Source organism: Marmota marmota, unplaced genomic scaffold (genome assembly GCF_001458135.2).
Source record: "Marmota marmota marmota unplaced genomic scaffold, marMar, whole genome shotgun sequence".
Classification (NCBI taxonomy): domain Eukaryota; kingdom Metazoa; phylum Chordata; class Mammalia; order Rodentia; family Sciuridae; genus Marmota; species Marmota marmota.
Window position 1 is genome coordinate 3,290,437 of NW_026000211.1, and position 21,151 is coordinate 3,311,587.

Sequence of the window (21,151 nt, forward strand, 5' to 3'; positions counted from 1 at the left end):
TTCTCTGGTTTCTTTCATTCATAATATTAATTTTGAGATACATCCATGTTGTTCTGTGTATCAAGATTCATTGCTTTTGGTTGTTGAGTAGCATTCCATTATAAGGATATAGCATGATATCTTTATCTGTTTATCTCTTGGTGGACATTTTATTTGTTCCCAGTATTTGGCTATCACACTTAAAGTTTCTAAGTCTTTGTGGATATATTTTTTCATGAAATTCCAAAGAATTAAGGGCAGGGTGATATGATATGTGCATATTTAACATATTATAAAACTGTCAGTCAGGCTTAATTATGTGTGCCTGAAATCTCAGCTACTCTGGAGGCTGAGGCAGGAGAATTGTGAGTCTGAGGTCAGCTGGAGCAACATATTGAGACCTTATCTCACAAAAATAAATTAATTAATTAACTAAAATAGATGAAAAAAGAAAAGAAAATAATAAAAAACAAAAACAATGAAAAAGTATGACAACATACTTTCTACATTGGTTGCAACATTTTATATTTCCAACGGCAGCAGCTGAGAGAGTTCCAGTTGCCCTACATGCAAGCCAAGACTTGGTATTGTCTTATAGTTTCATTTAGACCTGCCAATAATTTATAGTGCTCTCAAGGAGAAGTTTTACTTTTTCTCTCCTGAATGATTAACGGTGGTGGACATCTTTCTATGTGCTTATCTGCCACCTGTGTAGCTTCTTTGGTGAAAGTTCTGTTCAAATTTTTCATCCATTCTATTTTAATTGAACTTTTTTTTTGGCTTTTAAGATTATTATAATTATTATTAGTGTGTGAATTCTCTTTTTGTCTTTTTAGCCCTATGTTTCAAAGAGCAAAAGTTATGAATTTTGATGAGATCAAACTTATCATTTTTTATGGAATATGCTTTCAGTGTCATATCTAAGAAATATTGGTACAATCACATGGCCAAAATGCTTTTTACCATGTTTACTTATAGAAGGAAGTGTTTTAGTATTACTTATATACCTTTAGGTCTATAATCAACTTTGATAAAGTTTTATATGGTGAGGTAAGCATTATATAGTTGGTTTCTTTGCATGTACATATCTAAGTATTCCAACACAATTTGTTGAAAAAGGATATTGTCCACTGAAATTCCTTTCCATCTCTATCAAAATTAATTGCCTATATATGTGACTATTTCTGGGATCCTTAGTCTTTTTCTTGGGTGCATTTGTCCCTATTTAAAAAATACCACACTTAGCATTGTAATAAATCTTGAAGCAAGTAAAGTTTCCAAATGTGCCATTCTTTTATAAGACTGTTTTGACTGTTCTGGGTCCTTTAGCAATATATGAGGAGTTGAATCATATCATTTAATGTTACAAAAACATCTAAAGAGATTTTTGATTAGGATCGCATAACAGCCACAGGGCAATGTGAGGAATTTCATTCCTGCGCGTCTTTTGTCATGTTTATATTTACTATTTCATACTTGATGTTTTCTTAAAATACATTTCAATTCTGGATTGATTTTCTTCAGTATATAGAAACTGGTTTTTGTATGTTCATAATGTATTCTGTAACTTTTCTTAATATCCATTTTAGTAGCTTTCTGCATTTTACAAATAAATTTCTACATAGACATCATGTCATCTCTGAATAAAGAGAGATTTACTTCTTTCTTTATTTTTATTTCTTTTTCTTAGTTTAGATCACTGCTAAATATTTTGAATGCATATATCATGGTAGGAGTGGGCATCTTTATCTTGTTCTGCTCGCTTGCTTAGGGGCAAAATATTGAATTAGGTGAGCTGTGGGTTTGTTTTATAGATGCTTCTTGACAGGTGAAAATTTTTTCTCCTCTACATAGTTCGCAAAATTTATTTTTTCCTCCTCAGGAATGGTTGTGATTTTGTTAAGTGATTCTTCTCCTTCTATTAAGATTGATCACACTTTTTTCTTTTTTACATTGTTAAATAATGGTTCACATTGATTTTTTCTTAATACTAAGTTAACCCTGCATTTTTAGGATAAATACATCCAATACAGACATGAAAAGTGGCTCCATGTCAAGGGAGCCTGAACAAAAGACTCCTGCCATTTTATGGATTTGGTAGGATTGGGGGAAGTTGGAGAGGTAAGAAATGAGAAACACTGGGGGCATTGAGTCAGAGTAGAGAAAATCTATTCTTCAAAGGCTTCTTCATTAGGGGAAGTGGTATTTCCCACTCTCTGGGCCCTCTGCTAAGGAGGGCTTGGCAAAGGTGCCTAAAGAAGATGGCCCCATGGAGGTCCCTGTGAATGAAGGCTGTTGGTCCATGAATGCTGATAAGCTTCAGAGCATGGCCAGCTGTGTTCTGCATCCCCCAGAAGGTACTCATACACATGTTAACAAACAATATCTTTACTCATTTGCATTTTTTAAATTTTCAAGATATTACATTTTAAGACATGCTGAATGATTTTCAGGAAGAATTTTCTGGTATAAGGATTATATTTAATCCTTAAGTTATAATTATGTTCTTATACTCTTTTAAAAATGCTTTCTATAACTTTTCAGGTAATGATATACATTTACATCTATCTATTTATTTCTCTCTATATGTATATATATTAAAAAAAGCATTGAGTTAGGTCATATATATATATATATATATATGTATACATGTGTGTGTGTGTGTATATATATATATATATATATATATATATATAGAGAGAGAGAGAGAGAGAGAGAGAGAGAGAGAGAGAATGAAGAGCCTTTTTGATTTTTCTAGTTTATTCATATATACTGCCCAGCTTCACCTTTTGTTATAACTGTAGCTAGTCCATTGCTTAATGTGTTGAGTTCAGGGGTATCTTTCATAGTATCCTTAACTAATTATCTCAAAGGTCCAACATAGCTTATATTTCCCTTAGAGTTCTGCTGCCATCTTCCCTCCATCAACCTTCCCACATTGTCCTCCCAACTGCCTGGCCTTTGGATCCTTAGGCCAGTCAGAATCTTCCTTGCAATATGCAGCTTCATGCATGCTGACTCTTTCTGAAGAAGAGTCCTGGCAGAGTCTCAGTTTTTCCCTTTGTTCTAGAGCCCAGTACTCACAGCCTAACGAGGTGTCAGGGAGGATGGGTCTTCTACAGCGTGGGTCTGCTGGACAGAGGGGCCATTCCTGCTCTGAGGAGAAGGGAGCCAGGCGGCACAAAACAGCATCACACTCCTCAGAAGAGGACATAATTTTAAACTTATGGATGGTTTACTTCTGGAATTTCCCATTTACTATTGTTGGACCATGGTTGACCCTGGATAACTAAACTATCAGAAAATGAAATGGCAGTTAAGGGAGATTACGGTACCACCAGTCTTTTCTCTTAATGAACATATGTCCTGAGTGAATATTTATTAAGAAATGTGCAGGAGCTGTTCCCCAGTTGCTTTCAGGTCCTCTGTGCCTTTTCAAACATAAATACCATGCTCTATTGAGTGTGATTCTAGTGTTTGAAAAATATACATGTTATGTAAAAGCATAAAAATGAAAAGCCAGATATTTTATCTGGAGCCCATAAAAATAAATTGTAAAATATTTTTATACTTTGAAGAAAGTCGTGCTTCATATAGCTAAGAAAAATATTTTTGTGTTCAATATTGATATTTTTATGAGACTTTCAAAAATATATAATCTTTACTTTGCAGGCTGACTTCAATCCTAATTCCTTAGTATGATGTACTTTTTGCTTTGCGAAATGGTCTATAGTTAATGCCTCATGAGAGTCTCAAATGTTACTGTGTAAAACAGAATTTTAGATTTCATTCCCTTTACCAAAGCTGATTCTCCCTCATCTTTACATCTCAGTAGATAAAACAGTGCATTAGTTAATAGCATTACACTTGCTCGGCCTAAATAAATCCTTTAGGGTTGCTCAAGATTTCTATCAAGTGTATATCTAATCACAGACAAATCTCAGTGACTTTTGTCACTCTGCTTCAAAAATACTCTCCATATTTTAACATCTTCCATCTCTGTGGCGACAATCTTCATTGTTGATGTCATCGCCTCTTCCTATGTGACTTCCCGTTGTGACTACCTATACTGCTTCCTCCTGCAATTTTTGTTAGGTCAGTTTGAGGTTGCTGAGGAACAAAGCACCAAGCAACCCTTGCTGGAAAGAACCACCAATCAGGCTCCGGCAGAACCACCTGTCAATCAGCAGGGTCTCCTGACCAATCCTGGATCTCAGAAAGCTCCCCTGACCAACCACAACAGGACAAGGGACTCTAAAAATCTCCCTCTCCTGTCCCAAGCCCTCCATTCCTGCCCTAAGCCCAATAAAAATTCCATTCTAGTTGATCCCCCCGCCCCCACCCCGCAATTCCCCTGACCTGTTCTGTTCAGCTTGACTAGAAGGTCTTGTCTGGGAGTGAATCTCAATAAAACCTCATTCAGTAGCTTTTAATCTTCATCCTTTTAGTTACAGGTGCCTGACCTTAAAGGTTTCCTTCCCAGTTCCCAGACCCCAGTCTCAAGTTTTAAATTCTAAATATACAAGTTGTTCTGTTGTTGTTTAGAAGCTTCCAGTGTTTTCCCAGAGAAGTAAGAAAAAAATCTAAGCCCAGCCGGCACAGTGGTGCACGCCTGTAATCCCAGTGGCTTGGGAGGCTGAGACAGAAGGATCCTGAGTTCAAAGCCAGCCTCAGCAACTGTGAGGTGCTAAGCAACTCAGTGAGACCCTGTCTCTAAATAAAATACAAAATTGGACTGGGGATGTGGCTCAGTGGCTGAGTGCCCCTGAGTTCAATTCCCAGTACCAAAAAAAAAAAAAAAAAAAAAAAAATCTAAGGCCACTTACTTAACTGCTATATATAATCTGTTCCCTGATTATGTTTCAATTTTTTATCATCTTTACACTAGTGTGAATATTTGGACAACTCTATATTTGTTTTTGTGCTCTGGTCATAATGAGTTTACTCCTCTTTCAAAGACGTGATTATTTTCTCAGGTATGATGTTCTTCTCATATGTGATCCTCTGTTAACTAATATTGAAGGCCTACGACGAGAGAAACTGAACTTGTAGGGCCCAACACCTGGAGGAGTATTGCCAGAGATGAAAAGATGGAGCCTATCAGATGACCACTGTTGCACTTGTATTGAGAAACAGTCTTTCTATAACTCCCCCTCCTTCCCCTCATCAAATCCCATCTCTTGCAATCACTTAGAGCTCACAAAGCCATCTTCTTTCCTTTCTATATCATCTGTATCATATCTATCAACCTATAAATCTATCATCTAATCTACTTTTAATATAAATATTTAATCTTATTGTGCACTTAAATCAATAGGCTATCTCTTTAAGCCTTATTATCTTAATATTTTTCTCCCTAAATATGGCATAATGGACCTTGAACAGAATGGGAACACATGTGAGCATATAGGAAGGCTGTTCAGTGGCTACTTCATGATCCAGCAATCTTTCTGAGAGCAAAAGTGTTGATAAAGAAAATATATTCCCATTTAACTCTTCACATTTTACTTGTTTTACGCTGTGATACAAGTGCCAAGAAACCTAATTCCTTTTTGTGGCTTGATAAGGTGTTTGGTTTGCATATTAGGAGTTGCATCACTACATTTTAAATGTACTAGTGCATAATTCTGTGACTTTAAGAAAAAAATTAAATTTAAAAAATTATGCACAGTTCTCTTTCAGGGAAAGGTAGATCAGGCTTCAACTCATCCTGGCTAGTTATTACCAATTAGAAAAAAATTTGAGGATAAAATGTGATTAAAAGTTTATAATTAAATTTCCTATGAGAAAAAGACAATTTTTTTTTACACTGTTCTAAAAGAAGAAAATAAAACCATATGATTACAGTTGATTTTGGCTTTTCTAATGCATTTGTGAAAAAAGAATTAAAAAGAAAAATCAAATCTTCATGTAATATACAAACATTGGCCATTCAGTTAGGTGCATAATATTAACAACCAACATTACTATAAGTTATTTAACAAAACATAAATTTAGAGAAAGGTCAGAATCTTTTTCCTTAATGAATTTTATATTCTATAAGTAAAATTCATAATTTTCCCTAAACATTCTAATGGGGATAATCTTTGATTAAGTTGAATTTTGTCCTGAACTATCTCCCAAATTGTGGTACATTAATAATAAGCAGAAACATAAAAAAAAAGAGGGCAGCATGCAGCAAACATAGATCACAGAAAATACTTAATAAAGTATCAACAACCAGCCTCTGACTTCCTATAATATGATTTTTGCTTTGTGGCAGGCAATCTCTAAGATGACCTCATACAATCCCAGCCTCTGGGTGTTCCCTGCCTTATGTGACTCCTTTCCATAGGGGACCTTACTATTAAGCAGCATGTGACACTGTTGAGATGTCACTTCCATGATTAGGTTACAAAATAATCTTGTTTCTCTCTTGATAACAGACAGACTTGTATGTGTGTGTGGGCTTTGATGAGTAAGTTTCCATATTAGAGAAGAAGATCAGATGTCAAGAAACTGAAGAAAGTCTCTACCCACCCTGCAGTAAGTAACCAAGGACTTCAGTGAAATGGTCCATGAGGAGCTAGCCACTGCTATCAATCATATAAGCTTGACTGAGCTTGGATATGTCCTTCCTCAGTTGAGCCCTTAGCCTTAGCCCTGGCCAATACCCTGATTTCAGCCTTATGAGTCGCCATGAGATATATAGAGAGATCCAACTACATCATTTGTGTATCTCTGACCCACAGAAAATGAAATAACCAGTGTGTGATTTTTTTCACCATATTTTCACTCTTCATTTTCTACAACATTCTCTCTTTTGTACCTTTGAAGAAAGTGTTCATTTGTGGAATTAAATATATGGAATGCAAATAACTGTGGCCTTATTTTTTCCTAAACATTTAGTGGAGTGCAATGTTAATAACTACAGTCCTAACATTTTAAGCAAATGTGTGATTTTTATTTTTAGATAATATGGCACATATACATGGAGAAATAATGCACCTACTATACGCATAAGTAGGCATTTATTCTTACTAGAGATGTCAGATGATCTTTTAGCCAATCTACCACAGATGAGCTAACGTTTAACTCTGTATTTTCTTTACTTTTTGAGTCCCTCAGACATTTCTCAATATGGGCATTTTTCTTAAGTATGGAGACTCATTTGAAGAAAATAAGTCTTGTTTTGACATTTCATTACTCTCTTTTTAACCTTTAATTTTTAGACTGAGGATTGAACCTAGAGGCGTTAAACCGCTGAACCACATCCCCAGCCCTTTTTATTTTTTTATTTTGAGACAGGGTCTTGCCAAGTTGTTAGGGCCTCGCTAAGTTGCTGAAGCTGGCTTTGAACTCAAGATACTCCTGCCTCAGCTTCCCTAGTCCCTGGGATTAGAGGCCATGTGACATCACATCCAGCTCCTTTTAACCTTTTATTTTTATTCATTACAATTTGTATTTTACTTTATGTTTCGTTTTACAGCATTCTTTTCAAATTTCCATCTGGGAGATTTTTACTTCATTTATTTGTGCACCCACATGTATACATATATACATATACCATGTTGTAATATTTATTTTTTGTATTGATTAAAATACAGTAGCATACTTGTGAGAGTTCTTTTGGACTTCTGTAAGACCCCTAGTATCTAGCAAGGAGCACTCAGTGATCCTCCCACAGCACCTTGGCAGGATATGCATTGTGTTAAGGGCACTGATGTAACATAGCATCTCAGTCCTGGATTCTTAGTGAAAACTTTTCAACGGATGAATAGTTCTTTAGGAGAACCAATGATTTTTTATGAGTCATGAAGATATATGATGGTCACAGGTGGGATGTCGTGTAATGTATGCCCACATCTGCTCGCTGTGAAACAAACTGTTCTGTCATTTTATGAGTCAATTTTATTTGTACAAAAGGTGAATGATTAAGATAGCTGAATTGCCAGAGTTTGATGCAAAATGAAGTTTAACTCTGTTGGGGAGTGGGGAAGTAATCCAGCAGAGATTTACAGTGCCCCGCATTGCTTGTTTTTATAGCTTGACTTCATCATTTCAAATATACAACTGCAAACATACAAGATCAACCAAAAGCAGAGAAACTGTTGTAAAAACATCCAAAATCCTGGATAAAAATGCCACTGTCTCTGAGTTATATAGGACATTGGTTATATTTCAAAAATTTTATATTTACTGATACATCCTTAAGGTACTGAAATTTATAATGAGAGTAAACTACTGAACTAATTTTATATTGTTATATTTGAATATGTAATTGTTATCAAAATGATTATAAATTATCCGTATATATTAGTTTATAATATATTTTCTGCATGGTTATGTTTAAGATGATGAATGGACCATTACAAAATATTCTGCTGATAGTAATGCACTCTCCAGAAATATGCTAAATGAGAAAATATGTGCCATAATAGTATTAGGGATGGTGAGGTTTAAAAAATAATTAACAAGCTAAGTATGATGGCCTAAAGATTTAAAAGGACTAGGGATATAGTCCAGAAGTAAAATAGCCTCCTGGGATCAATTCCCAACACCTGCCCCCCAAAAGATAATAATAATAGAAAATTTTGATGAAAAATCCATAAAGTCTGCCAAAGTGATTGAACACCCGAAATATTAATACTTAAATGAGACTGATGAGTTACATGCTGGAGTAAGAAAGAATAAAAATAGACTATGAACAATTTAAGGTAAAAGGGACAGAATCTAAAATCTAAATGTGTTAAGGCAGAAAGTTAAAAGACATCTGTGTAAATATTTAACAGCATGATTTTAATTAATTCAAATTAATTCCACAGTATTGGGACAATCTCAGTGGTCTAGGTTAAAGTGATATTATTACATAGTGGAGGAAATGCATTGTTTAATCACTAGAAATTTTAATATTTTTAAATGGAGAATTTTGAAAGATGTTCAAATGTTCAAATGACTCATAAGTTTGTTTAGTAACTTTATTTCTAACACAAACAAATATAGATATAAATAGGGTTAAGTAAATACTGGGACTTTAGTCACATTGAGCTTGAAACTGAAAACAAACAAAATATATATATATATATATATATATATATATATATATATGAGCCATCTTTAATGATATGGTTGTTTATATATTAAGCAATTATATAATAATTATTTTTTCAGTACATTATAGATACAGAGAATCAAATTGTAGCTTTCATGAGTTAAGATGATAAATTTGATATGAAATAATCAGGTAATGTTTTGATATTTCTTTCATATCTGTAAGGAAAATGATATCACTATCTGACACCCAAAGAATTTGATTTCAGAGTGAATGAAGTTTTCGTCTATTTAGAGTGACTATCAATACCATCTATTAATCTATTTATAGTCATAATCTTATTGGTCACCCTCTAAAATTAAATTTCTCTGGTAATCTTTTAGTTCAGTAAAATCTTGTTTAACCATTAACAAAACAAACAACAAAAACCAAAAATCTAACCAGATAGCAGAGGACCATGTGTTGAAACCACAGTTTGCTTTAAGGAGAGGAAACGTTTTTTAACAGATAAGGGTGTGGCATTTGGTTTCAGTGTGGCATTTGGTTTCAGTGTGGCATTTGGTTTCAGGGCTGTGTAAGGTAGTGACTTCAACAGGATAACCAAGACCTCAAAACAGGGATTAAGATGATCTGAAAATTAATCTGATGCCTCCTTTTGTTGAGGTGTCTGGAAATAGCCAAGTAACTGCTATATTCAATTTATTTTCCCACTTCATACTAAACCTATACTTTGTGGATTGTGTCTGTGGAAATACAAGAATGTTTAGTCAAGAGTATTCTTCCAGTAACAGTCATAATGAACTAAATTTTTAAACATTTTAAAACTACTATACACTTAAGTGAAATAATAGAGTATATGTGTCTCCTTAATAAGAAATATAACCCTAACTTAGCACTTCAATGGAAAATGAAGATTCTTCAGGGTCAGCACACATGAAGGAATTTAATTTTCATAACAATGTATCATAGCAAAAGATGACTTCAGTGATACAGAAATTATTTTTTAACATTTTATATAAAAGAAAACTTTATCTAATTTATCCAAGTTTATAGTGCTGTTTAGTGTTGATGAAGGATTTGAAAATAGATATGTCTCTGATATCCAATGCTCTTTTTAATATATTAAAATGTGGAATTTGCAACATACAAAAAAAGCTATATATAATATGTCCAAATAATCTATTGCATAATTTGACAGCTATATTTGTCATTTTGGCTCAGGTTCTGTAGTGAACTCCTTAATCTAAAAAAAAAAAGAAAAAAGAAAAAGAAAAAGAAATTGGCAGTCAGTAGAATTAACTCGATTTTACTGAGTACCTCTTCAACCATAGCAAACTTAATGAAAAGTGTCAAGGTAACTTTGTTGCCTTTCTGGCATCCATTCTAATGTGATTCTATAGTACATTTCATAATGTTGTATTTCTAGGAGCAGATGACAGCAAATATGTTTATTCAATTGCTGAGTCTACTGTAAAAGTAGAGCATCATATATAAGTTTCTGTTTCTCAAAATTTTCACATAAATGGCTCACAAAAACCTACATTACCCCCACACATGAAATAGAAAATGCCAAACATTTAAACCCTAAGCCAAAAAGGTATTGCAAGTAGCTTTTGAAACTTAGAAAAAAAGGTAAATAGTTTTTTTCTGAAAACTGGAGCATAAATTGAAATACAATTTTTTAGCCTGAAATGAACTAAAAATTATTTGCATGTATATTTGTTTTTATAGTATAAGACCAAAATTTAGAATTATTATATGCTGTCATCAAACACAAATGAGAAAATGTGTTTCTTAGCTTTTTGTGCTATTAAATAGATGTTTCAATGATTACTTAGATCTTAAGTAAATGAACACCTTGCTTATTTTCAATCAACATGAAAGGACTTTTTTTTTATTGTTATGTGTGATCCTACAATTAGGGTTCATCCCAGAAATACTGTGTGAATTTAAATGATATGTTTACTCAGTAAATAATATAACTGATCACATTAACAGATAAGGAAAAAAATAAAACATGATTATTTTATAGATATAGAAAAATAAAATTGATGTAACTCATCTCTGTTGCAAAAATATGCAGAATTACTCTATGCAACAAATATGGAATATATATTATTTACCAGAACACATGGAAAATTCACAAAGATAGTTCACATTTTTGACCATGTAACAAATCATACAAAATATACACTCTGAAAACAATAAAATAATTAAAATAACAGAGATATAATTGTAAAATCCCCAAATAATACAAAATTTAGCACTATACATCTCAATTACAAAATACAGCAGCTGTTGCACTTAGTGAAAAATAATAATATATAAATTGGAAAATATAATGTAAAATTATTGCCATTTATAGATATTCGTTTGTACACTTTGAAAACCCAGGAGATAAACTGAAAAATTGCTATAGAAAAATAAGCCAGTGGGTGATACATAAGTTAGTATCCTTTTTATACACAAATAGCACCAAGTTAGAAGATACAGTGGGAATAGAGGTCCCATTTACAATATAAATTTGAAAAACAATATGAGGAACACTGAAGAAATCTTACATAACAACACTTATAGCAAAAGAAATATAATTAATATAAATAGTAAAATGCGGTAGATTTTTATTTTTAAATACCCTGAAGAGCTAAAAACCCTCATGTTAGGTAGAAGAACACTTGAATGAATGTCTTTGCAAGGAATATACATTGAGAAGGAATAACAAACATATCAAGGTATAGGTACTGTGAGGAACCTATAAAGCATCCTGTAACAGATAGAGATGCAACTCACATAAAATCAAATTGATTCATGTTATGAACAGGCTATTAATAATTACTAGCAGGCGGATTGTCTTTAAATGCAAGCATATATTTGATCACACCTATCATCAAATATAAACAATTAATGCAAAATGTGTTAAGCGTGCAGGAGCACCCCAACTAGCATTCAATGCACACTAATTAAATACTATAAGCAAGTCACACAATCCTAGGACAACCACAAGTCCCCAAATAACTCTGATGTTAGGTGCCTTCTTTTAGCCAAAGAGCAGACATCGTCCTTGTCTGGTGGTTTTCTCCAACCAATGGCTGGACATCAGGGAATGGTGGAGTCAGTCCAGGGACAGACATCAAGGTGGTCAGCACTGATATCCTTGGAGCAAACCTCTTCAATGTGGCAGGACAAGCAATTTAAATACAGTTCCAAGTTGGTGGTGTATGTTGGTGATTGGTTACACCCAGTGAAAGTCAATGTCCATTAGTCATGTCCAGTGAGGTGATGTAATTGCAACTGGGCATGTTCTTTGCACATGTCCATGGACCTGTGCTCCCTATCAATTCTAACCATTCATTGCTAAGCATGCCTATGGCTAGTGTCCCTTACAGCTCTTTATCAATTGCAAACAGACATAACTGAGCAGTTCAATGGCTGCTGTTCCTTATGGCCAGCAACATAGTGAGTCCCAGCATGTCCCAGCATGTCTATGACATATGCTCTTTACAGTGCAGAAAAAGCAATAACATAGGAAAAACAATACTACTCAAAATGAGTTTTCCCGCCCAAATTGTGCACAAATGAGAACACTAGAGATGTGGAAATAAGATAGCTTTTTCTGGTAGAATGACAGTCTTCAAAATAATTTATTGTCTAGAGAAACTGTGCCATTATCTTGGCATCTTAGCTATTAGGTCTAGCACTTTCCTTAAAGATAAAGGCACATTAAAAACTTACAAAGTAAAATGGATGGCACTGGAGAAGATAATGCTAAGTGAAGTTAGCCATCCCCAAAAAACAAATGCTGAATGTTTTCTCTGATATAAAGAGGCTGACTCATATGGGGTAGGGAGGGAGAATATGGGAGGAATAACTGAATTCTAGATAGGGCAGAGGGGTGGGAGGGAAAGAGAGAGGGCAGGGGGTTAGCAATGTGATAGACATCATCATCCAAAGTTCATGTATAAAGACATGAATTGGTGTCAACATACTTTATGTACAACCAGAGATACAAAAAATTGTGCTGTATACATGTAATAAGAATTGTAATGCATTCTGCTGTCATTTATTTTTTTTAAAGTCAATAAAAAAACTTAAGTACAAATGAGATTTTTCCATAAAGATTCATAAAACGGTTATTTGTATCAGGCAAAGGAGGGCTTACTTTTTGTATGGCTAATTCAAAGGGCAAAAAATTCACATCCTTACAAAATATGTTTCCTACTTATTTAAAGCAAGTCTGCCTGTTTACTTACATAAACCCCAGTTCTTAATCCCTATCTTCCCCTTTCAGTTCAATCAGCCTAGACACTGCCTTGCATTGAGAATTTTTATTTATAATTAGACAACAGATTATTTAGGAAACACTTCAACTATAAACATTTTACAATTTAAGATTTTGTTTCATGAAAATTAAGCAGGCAACCAAAAAAAAAATTCACTGCACATTTGAGTAAAACCAGTAGCATGAAAAAGAATCACTAGACTGAAAAATCCCGAGAAACAAAAAGATTTCAGAACTTAACATAAATGTAAATATTATCCTCTGAGGAATGACAAAATTATACAAACCAAGAATGAATATGGAAATAAGAGCAAATGACTTATGAAGAAATGAAAAGAAATAGTATGAAATAGAAAATCAGAATAGCAGAATGATATGAAAATACACTAACCATTTAGCTGGAAAAATTCTTGGAATCTTATATAAAGGATTGATATTAACTCAGATGATATTAACAGGCGTGAAATGAAAAGACATGGTGATAGATTGTGGGGAACCATAACTCTAGCTCTTACCTGTAATAGGAGTTTCAAAATAAGAGCTCCAAGGAAAGAAGAGAAGAAAACAACAAGGAAGAAAATTTTCTAGAGTTGAAGCAGGGCTTCAATCAACAGTCATGAAATCTCCCACCAACTGCCTTAGAAGAACACTGAAAACAGACCTGCACTACTGTGGCCTGGTAATATCAGAAAAATACGTAAAGAAAAAGGATAGCTCCTAAGAAAAAAAATTAAGCTCATGGTAAGCTTTTGTTGTGTATCATTCTTATTATGAGTATGAATGAGAAAATGTTTCTTAATAAGACCAACATTTGGATCAGTACACTGAGAAATACAGAATGATCTCTCTGAAGAACATGGGCCTCTTCCACTTCATTTTAAACCTAAGCAGAACAAAGGTCTTAGTAAGATAGAATCCTCTCTCTGCTTATCTTCCCCTGTCTTTAGGCTCAGACTGACTAAAACTTACGCCACCAGTTCTCTTGATTCTCAGGCCTTTTGACTTGAACTGGAACTATATGTTGCCTCTCCTGGGTCTGCAGTTTGCTGACTGTGGTTTCTAGGACTTAGCCTCCATAACTCCCTGAGCCAATTCCTTATACTAAATCTCTCTCCCCTTATATATCTCTATCTACATATGTATACACGTAGCTAAATAGACACAGACAAATATCTGTCTATATATATGTCTACAATATAGACAGATATAGAAAGATATAGACATCAATATATTGATATTATAGATATGCTATTGATTCGGTTTATTTGGAAAACCTAGACTAATAATTTAGTACTGAGAGTTGTTCTAGAGGAACAGAATTTTAAAGATGAGGGTTTTTTTTAATTGTTTCTAGAATTTCCATAATTCAATTTGTAATTTGATTAGGTTTAAGAAGTTAAAGATTTCTTTGGAGTACAAAAGGGAACACTGATATTCCATAGTATGATATGGCAGTAGAGATATGCAAAATATCTCCATTAGATATAAGATAATAGAGAAACAAAGGATTATAAGAAGCAAAGATTTGGGTGATTGTTTTTATGATGCTTATAAACATTTTTGGAAGACTAACAAATATTTTGAAATTAGTTCTTCAGTCCTAAGTCTTCTGGAAAAAATTGTGAAAAAAGAAAAGAAGTGTACAAGAATTTAAATCAGAATTCTTGGCTCAGATATCATGTAAAGGACCTAAAAGCTTCTAAGTACACTCTGAAGAAGATCCTTATCTCTTATCTGCAGGACTGAAAGTGCTGAAAACCAAATGCAGAATCTCATCCCGCAACTGGCTGAACTACAAAGTTAAACATCCAGAATCATGGGCAGTCTCTTGTTAAAACTAGGATATTGGTTTGGAAGAAGGGAATCATGTAAGTTGGAATGAGACATATGGGAAGACCTTGATGAAGCAATGAATATAAAACTCCTAAATTCTATGTCTTCTTTGCCAATAGAGGAGGTTTCCCTACAATCAAAGTGGCCTCCCCATTTCCAGTGCAGGTAGATTTTTGCCCTCAGAAGTAATGTCCCGCTCACTATCTGAGGGGAATAATCCTGTGTTGCCTAAGCAAAGTCCCTCGACCTTCCCACATGCACTTGTTTTGCAAGAAAATGACGATTTTCCCCTGGACTCAGTGCCACCATCCTTCTTTATTACTTCTAGATTCACAACTGGACACAAGTTGTAGCAAGCCCCTAAAGATGGGTTACAAAACATAATCCATTAGGAAGCAAGCAGTATTCCAAATTAACTACCTGAGTTTTCTAATTTACCCAAATGGAAATTTTGGTAATATGTATAGGAAAGTGGGATGATAGAGGAAGGAACATAAAATTGAGCCAGTCCTTTTTTATTGATATGGTCTCACTAAGTAGAAGTTCTGCATTCAGTAATTTTGCAACAGGAATTAGGAAGGGCTCTTACAATTTTTTATTTGCATGGCTGGCTGAAACATGTTCTAAAAGGTGACTCACAGTGACTAAATTACAAACTCCAGAACTTTTTTGGATTTAATGTGGATAATAAAATTCAAAAACTTCAGGCTATTAGAATATTAGATTGGATTTGTTATTTGAGACATCCTTACCCTCAGGGGTAAGGGTCTAGGAGATATACCTATTACCACTTTTGTGAGAAATAAATGTGAGAGGAGCTCCAGAAACCTAAAGAATCCTGCAATCACTCCGCTATGTATAGTAGCACATAGTAGTACAGTAATAGTGGCTAAAGACATTGAATTGGGAAAAGTGAAGTGCAATGAGAGTAATTGGAACTCAGAGCCATAGAGGTCAAGTAGCACCACTCAGTTGCCAACAATAGGATGGGCATGGTTACCATCATGGATCAAATCAGAATATTATGATTCATATAAAACTATAATGCTAGCCAGTCAATTATGGTATTCCTAGAAACAAAATAGAAAGTCTATTAAGGTCTTTCTTGATCTGTATAAAGAGAAAAGCTTTAGCTTAATTAAATACAAGTCTAACCTGAATCATAAAGACAAAAAGCCACAGCTCCTCCATCAGTTCCCAGATTTGAGGTAGTTTATAGACCCACTACCCTTTGAGTGAAGAGAGGCCAGGTACCTTTGAGGAAAGACCCCAGTGCACATATTTATGAGCCGTGAATGAATTATGGATTTGTTCAAGTCACCTTAAGACAGGGACATTGCTCTTCTGAGAACTCTGTGTGCCATCTCAATGATTTAAGACTGCTCAGTTTATGCTGACACCTGGCGCAGAGAGAATTCTCTCTCTCTTGGGATTTTTTGTTTCAAACCGTCCTAGGTTCAAATGCAGCTGCCCAGAGGTGGAAGAGATATCAGTGTGCCCAAGTAGCCTTGAGGCACCAGCTGCCTGGAGAGGAAGAATGCTCCCAGTTATGCTGTGTTCCCCACAGCCTCCCATTTGTTTGTCTTATAAGAAGTTTCTCTCTCCCAACAAATCCCTTTGATGTGTTTGCATATAAAATAGACCATGCGGAGCTTCACTCTTTGTTAGAGATCAGACTCCACCAGGGCTGATTCACCCACTGAGCCCTGCTATTCATTTATTCATTGAGTCTTTGTCTTTATTTCTTGTATTTTTTTTTATTTCTAATCCCCTCATCAGCTGGAGTTCAGGGAAACTGAGTAAACGTCGCACAGGTTTGTGATACACAATAAAATATTTACAACATTAGTCTTTCTCCCAACCTTCCACAATGAGTCTTTTACAAGAATAATCATGTGCAGATTGGGGAAAAGGAAATTACTTTTGGGGACTACTCTCGACACTGGCTCTGAATGAACATGATTCTAGGAGACTCAAAACCTCATTGTGGTCCAATAGAGTACAAGCTTATAGATGTCACGGTGGGTCCAATGTGTCTCAAAACACATCCTGTGGTCACTTCCCTAGTTCTAGAATGCAAACTTAGAATACACACACTCAGCAGATGGCAGAATCCCCACATTGGTTCCCTGACCTGGGGTGAGGGCCATCATGGTAGAGAAGGCCAAGCGAAAGCCATTAGAACTCTTTGTACTTAAGAAAATAGTAAACCAAAAGTGATAACATACTCCTGGAGGGATTTCAGAGTTTAGTGTCACCATGTAGGACTTGAAAAAAATATAGTTTCCTCATTCAACTCCCCTACTTGGCCTATGCAAAAGACAAATGGATCTTGGATGATGGCTACATACTATGGTAAGCCCAACCAGCTGGTCTCTTTAATTACAGCTGCTGTGCCAGATGTGATTTCATTGCTCGAACAAATGAAAAAAAAATCCTCTTATACCTGATATGCAACTATTCGTTTGGCAAATAATTTTTTTTCTCAATACCTATAAGTAAAGATCACCAAAAGCAATTTTCTTTCAGCTGGAAAGACCAGCCATATATTCTCAGTGTCTTACCTCAGAGTTATGGCGACTGCCTGATTCTATGTCATAATTTAGTTCACATGGTTCTTTCTCTACCCTTCCATAAGATATCACACTGGTCCATTACATTGACGATATTATGCCAACTGGATGTAGTAAGTAAGAAACAGAAATTACTCTAGAGTTGTTGGAAAAACATTTGCATTTTAAAAAGTGGGAAACAAATACAGTGAAAATTCTGGCTCCTTTGACTCAGTGAAATTTGTAGGGTACAAGTGCACTGTGGGGCATGTTGAGATATCCTATCTGAGATTAAGGGTATATTGTATCCATCCTATAACCCAAAATAAGCCCTACACCTAGTGGGCACTTTGGATTTTGAGGGCAACATATGTCTCATTTGAATGTGTTTCTCTGGCCTATTTACCAAGTGAACCAAAAAAACTTCTAGGTTCAAGCAGAGCCCAAAACAAGGTAAGACTCTTCAAATAGGTCCAGGATGGTATGCAAGCTGCCATGTTTCTTGGGTAACTTGAGTAAGCAGATCCAAGGGTGCTCAAAGTGTGAATGGCAGGTAGTTGCTGTTTGGAAATGCTGACAGGTTCCTATAAGGTGAATCATTGTTCAGGTCCTGCTACCCTTCTTAGAGAAATATGTTTTGGCTTGCTGCTGAGACTTAGGATAGAGTAAATAGCTTCACCATGGGCATTAAGTTATCATGTGATCTCAGCTGTCCATCACAAGCTTACCTACCATGCCATAATTTTGGGAATACACAGCAGTACAACACTCCATCTACAGAAGAGGTACATATTTGATACAGACTATGAAATCCCTAAAGGCACAAGTTAAATGAAGAAGTAACTCAAATGCTATTGTTACTGTCCCTGCTACAGTACTATGACCTCATGAAGTATTCTCTATGATTAGCTGACAAAGGAAGAGAAGACTCAGGCCTGGTTTATATATAGTCCTTCATGCTAAATAGGCAACACCCCAAAACTGGACAACTACAGCACTGATCACCCTTTCTGAGACATCTCTAAGGGACAGTGATAAAAAAAGTTTGCTTGAAGACAGAACTTTGAACAGTGCCCTTGGTTGTTCACTTCAATTGGAAAGAGTGACCATGTGTGTGATTGTATACAGGCTATGGCCAATGATTTGGTTTGATACTGACTTAGTTCCTTTGAGCTGCTGTAGCAGAATACCTGAGACTGGGTAATTTATAAAGAAAATAAGGTTTGTTTGTTTGTTTATCCTCACAGTTCTGAAGTCTAGAAAGTTCAAGCTCTAGTCTCCCGCAGGTTTTGTTGTCTGGTAAGGACTATTCTCTGCTTCCAATATGGTGCCTTAATGCTGCATCCTCAAGAGGGGAGAAATATTTTTTCCTCACATGACAGAAGGCAGAAGGGAAAGGAAATAAATTCTCTCTGTAATATCCTTTCATAGAAGTACCCAATCCCATTCACAAAAGGAGTCCTCATGGGTTAATCATTGATGGAGGCCTCACTTTTTAATACAATCCTATTGGAAACACATACTTTTTGGAGAAAACACATCCATCAAACAATAGCAAGTGGTCAAAGACTTGAAAGGTACATTTCTGGAGAATTACCAACAAGGACATTTGAGTAAAATAATATGTGGATAAGATTATGTTGGCAAAATTTCTAAAGATGTTTGTGTTCCACCTGAATCTTCTCTCAGCAATGGAGGATTTTAATAATAAAGTAGATAATCTACCTGTTTGGTGGAAACCAAGTGTCCTCTTTTCCTAGCTCACCTGTCATCACCCAATAGGGTCATGAAAACACTGATCATGATGACAGGGGTGAACATTATTCATGGGCTTAATAACATGGCATTACACTTACCACACTCCTTTTGGCTTTGGTCACTGCTGAGTGCCCCATCTGCCAGCAGCAGAGACTGATATCTGTGCCAGCTACTTGATAGGTTGATTATGCTGGCTGCTTCTACCCTGGAAAGGGGTAGTGTTTTGTTCTTACTGGAATTGTCCCTTCCTCTGCATACAAATTTGCCTTTCCTGAAAACAATACTTCTGCCCAAATTATCACCTATGAAGTCACAGAATATGTTATACACCATTGCAATGTTCCATAATATTAGCGTTGCTTCCAATCAAGGGGCTGATTTCACTGAAAGAGAAGTATGGCAATGGTCCCATGCTCATAGAATATAATGGATTTTCCAGGTTTCTGTCCACCTTGAGGTAGTTGACTTAACAGAATGATAGAACTACCCTTTGAAGATTCATTTGCTATGATGGGTAGATGGGAGTACATTGTAAGTTTGAGACAAAGATTTACATTCAGCTCTTATACTCTGAGTCAGCATATAACATATGGTGCTATTTCTCCCCATAGTCAGGATTCATAGGTATAGGAGTCAAAGGGTTAAAATGGGAGCTGCACTGTTTTCCATTAACCCTGGTGACTCACTAGAAAATATTTTGGTTCCTTTTCCATGACCTTATGCTATGCTGGCCTAGAGGCCTTAGTTTCAAAGTGAGAAATGCTTCCACCAGGAGACACATCAGTGATTCTATTAAACTGGAAATTAAGAATGCCATATGGCCACTTTAGGCTCCTGGTGCCTATGAATCAATTGACAAAGAAGAGAGTTAATATGCTAACGAGAGTGATTAATGTTGGCTACCAAGAGGACTTTGGATTGCTACCTACAGTGGATGTAAGGAAGACTATATTTGGAAAAAAGGAGAACCCTAGGGCATCTTTTAGTACTATCATGTGCCCCATGATGAAGGTCAACAGAAAATTATGCCAGTCCTATATAGGCAAGCTTACTAATGGCCTAGACCCATCAGAAAGGGAAGTGTAGTTTACCTCAGAAGGTACAGTATCACAACCAGCCTTGGTACTCACTGAGCACAAAGGATATGTGAAATGAATAGTGGAATAGGTAGTTATAAATATCAGCTTTGAACAGTTATAGAGATAAGGAATATGCTTGTTATGGGTATATCCTCCTTATTTTGTTATGGATATGTGTGTGTGTTGTGCATATGAAAGAATGAAAATACACACACACGTGTGTGTGTGTATGTATGTGTGTATAAAAGTCTTTTTATTTCTTCTCTTGTTCCAGTATAGATGTGTTTATTTTATAAAACATTACTTAAATATTATACATTTTATATCACAGTATTCTAGTTACAGGATATCCAGGAGAAGAGTAAGGAACTCTCAAAGAATTTATCTCCTCTTCTGTGGAAGGGGTTTGTACATTTTTTATTGTGTGCAGGATAGTTGTATTATATTATGTAGAACTGTGAGTTGTTCCTGTTTTTGTTTGGAGACAAAGTGTGATTTAGTGAAATGCATATGGAAGCCAGGTTGAGAAGAGGTGGATTTGTGACAGTTCATTTTATATGCCAACTTGATTAAGCTATGAAGTACCCAGTTATTTGGTTCAACATTACTCAATATGTGTCTGCGAGAGGAGTTTCTGAAT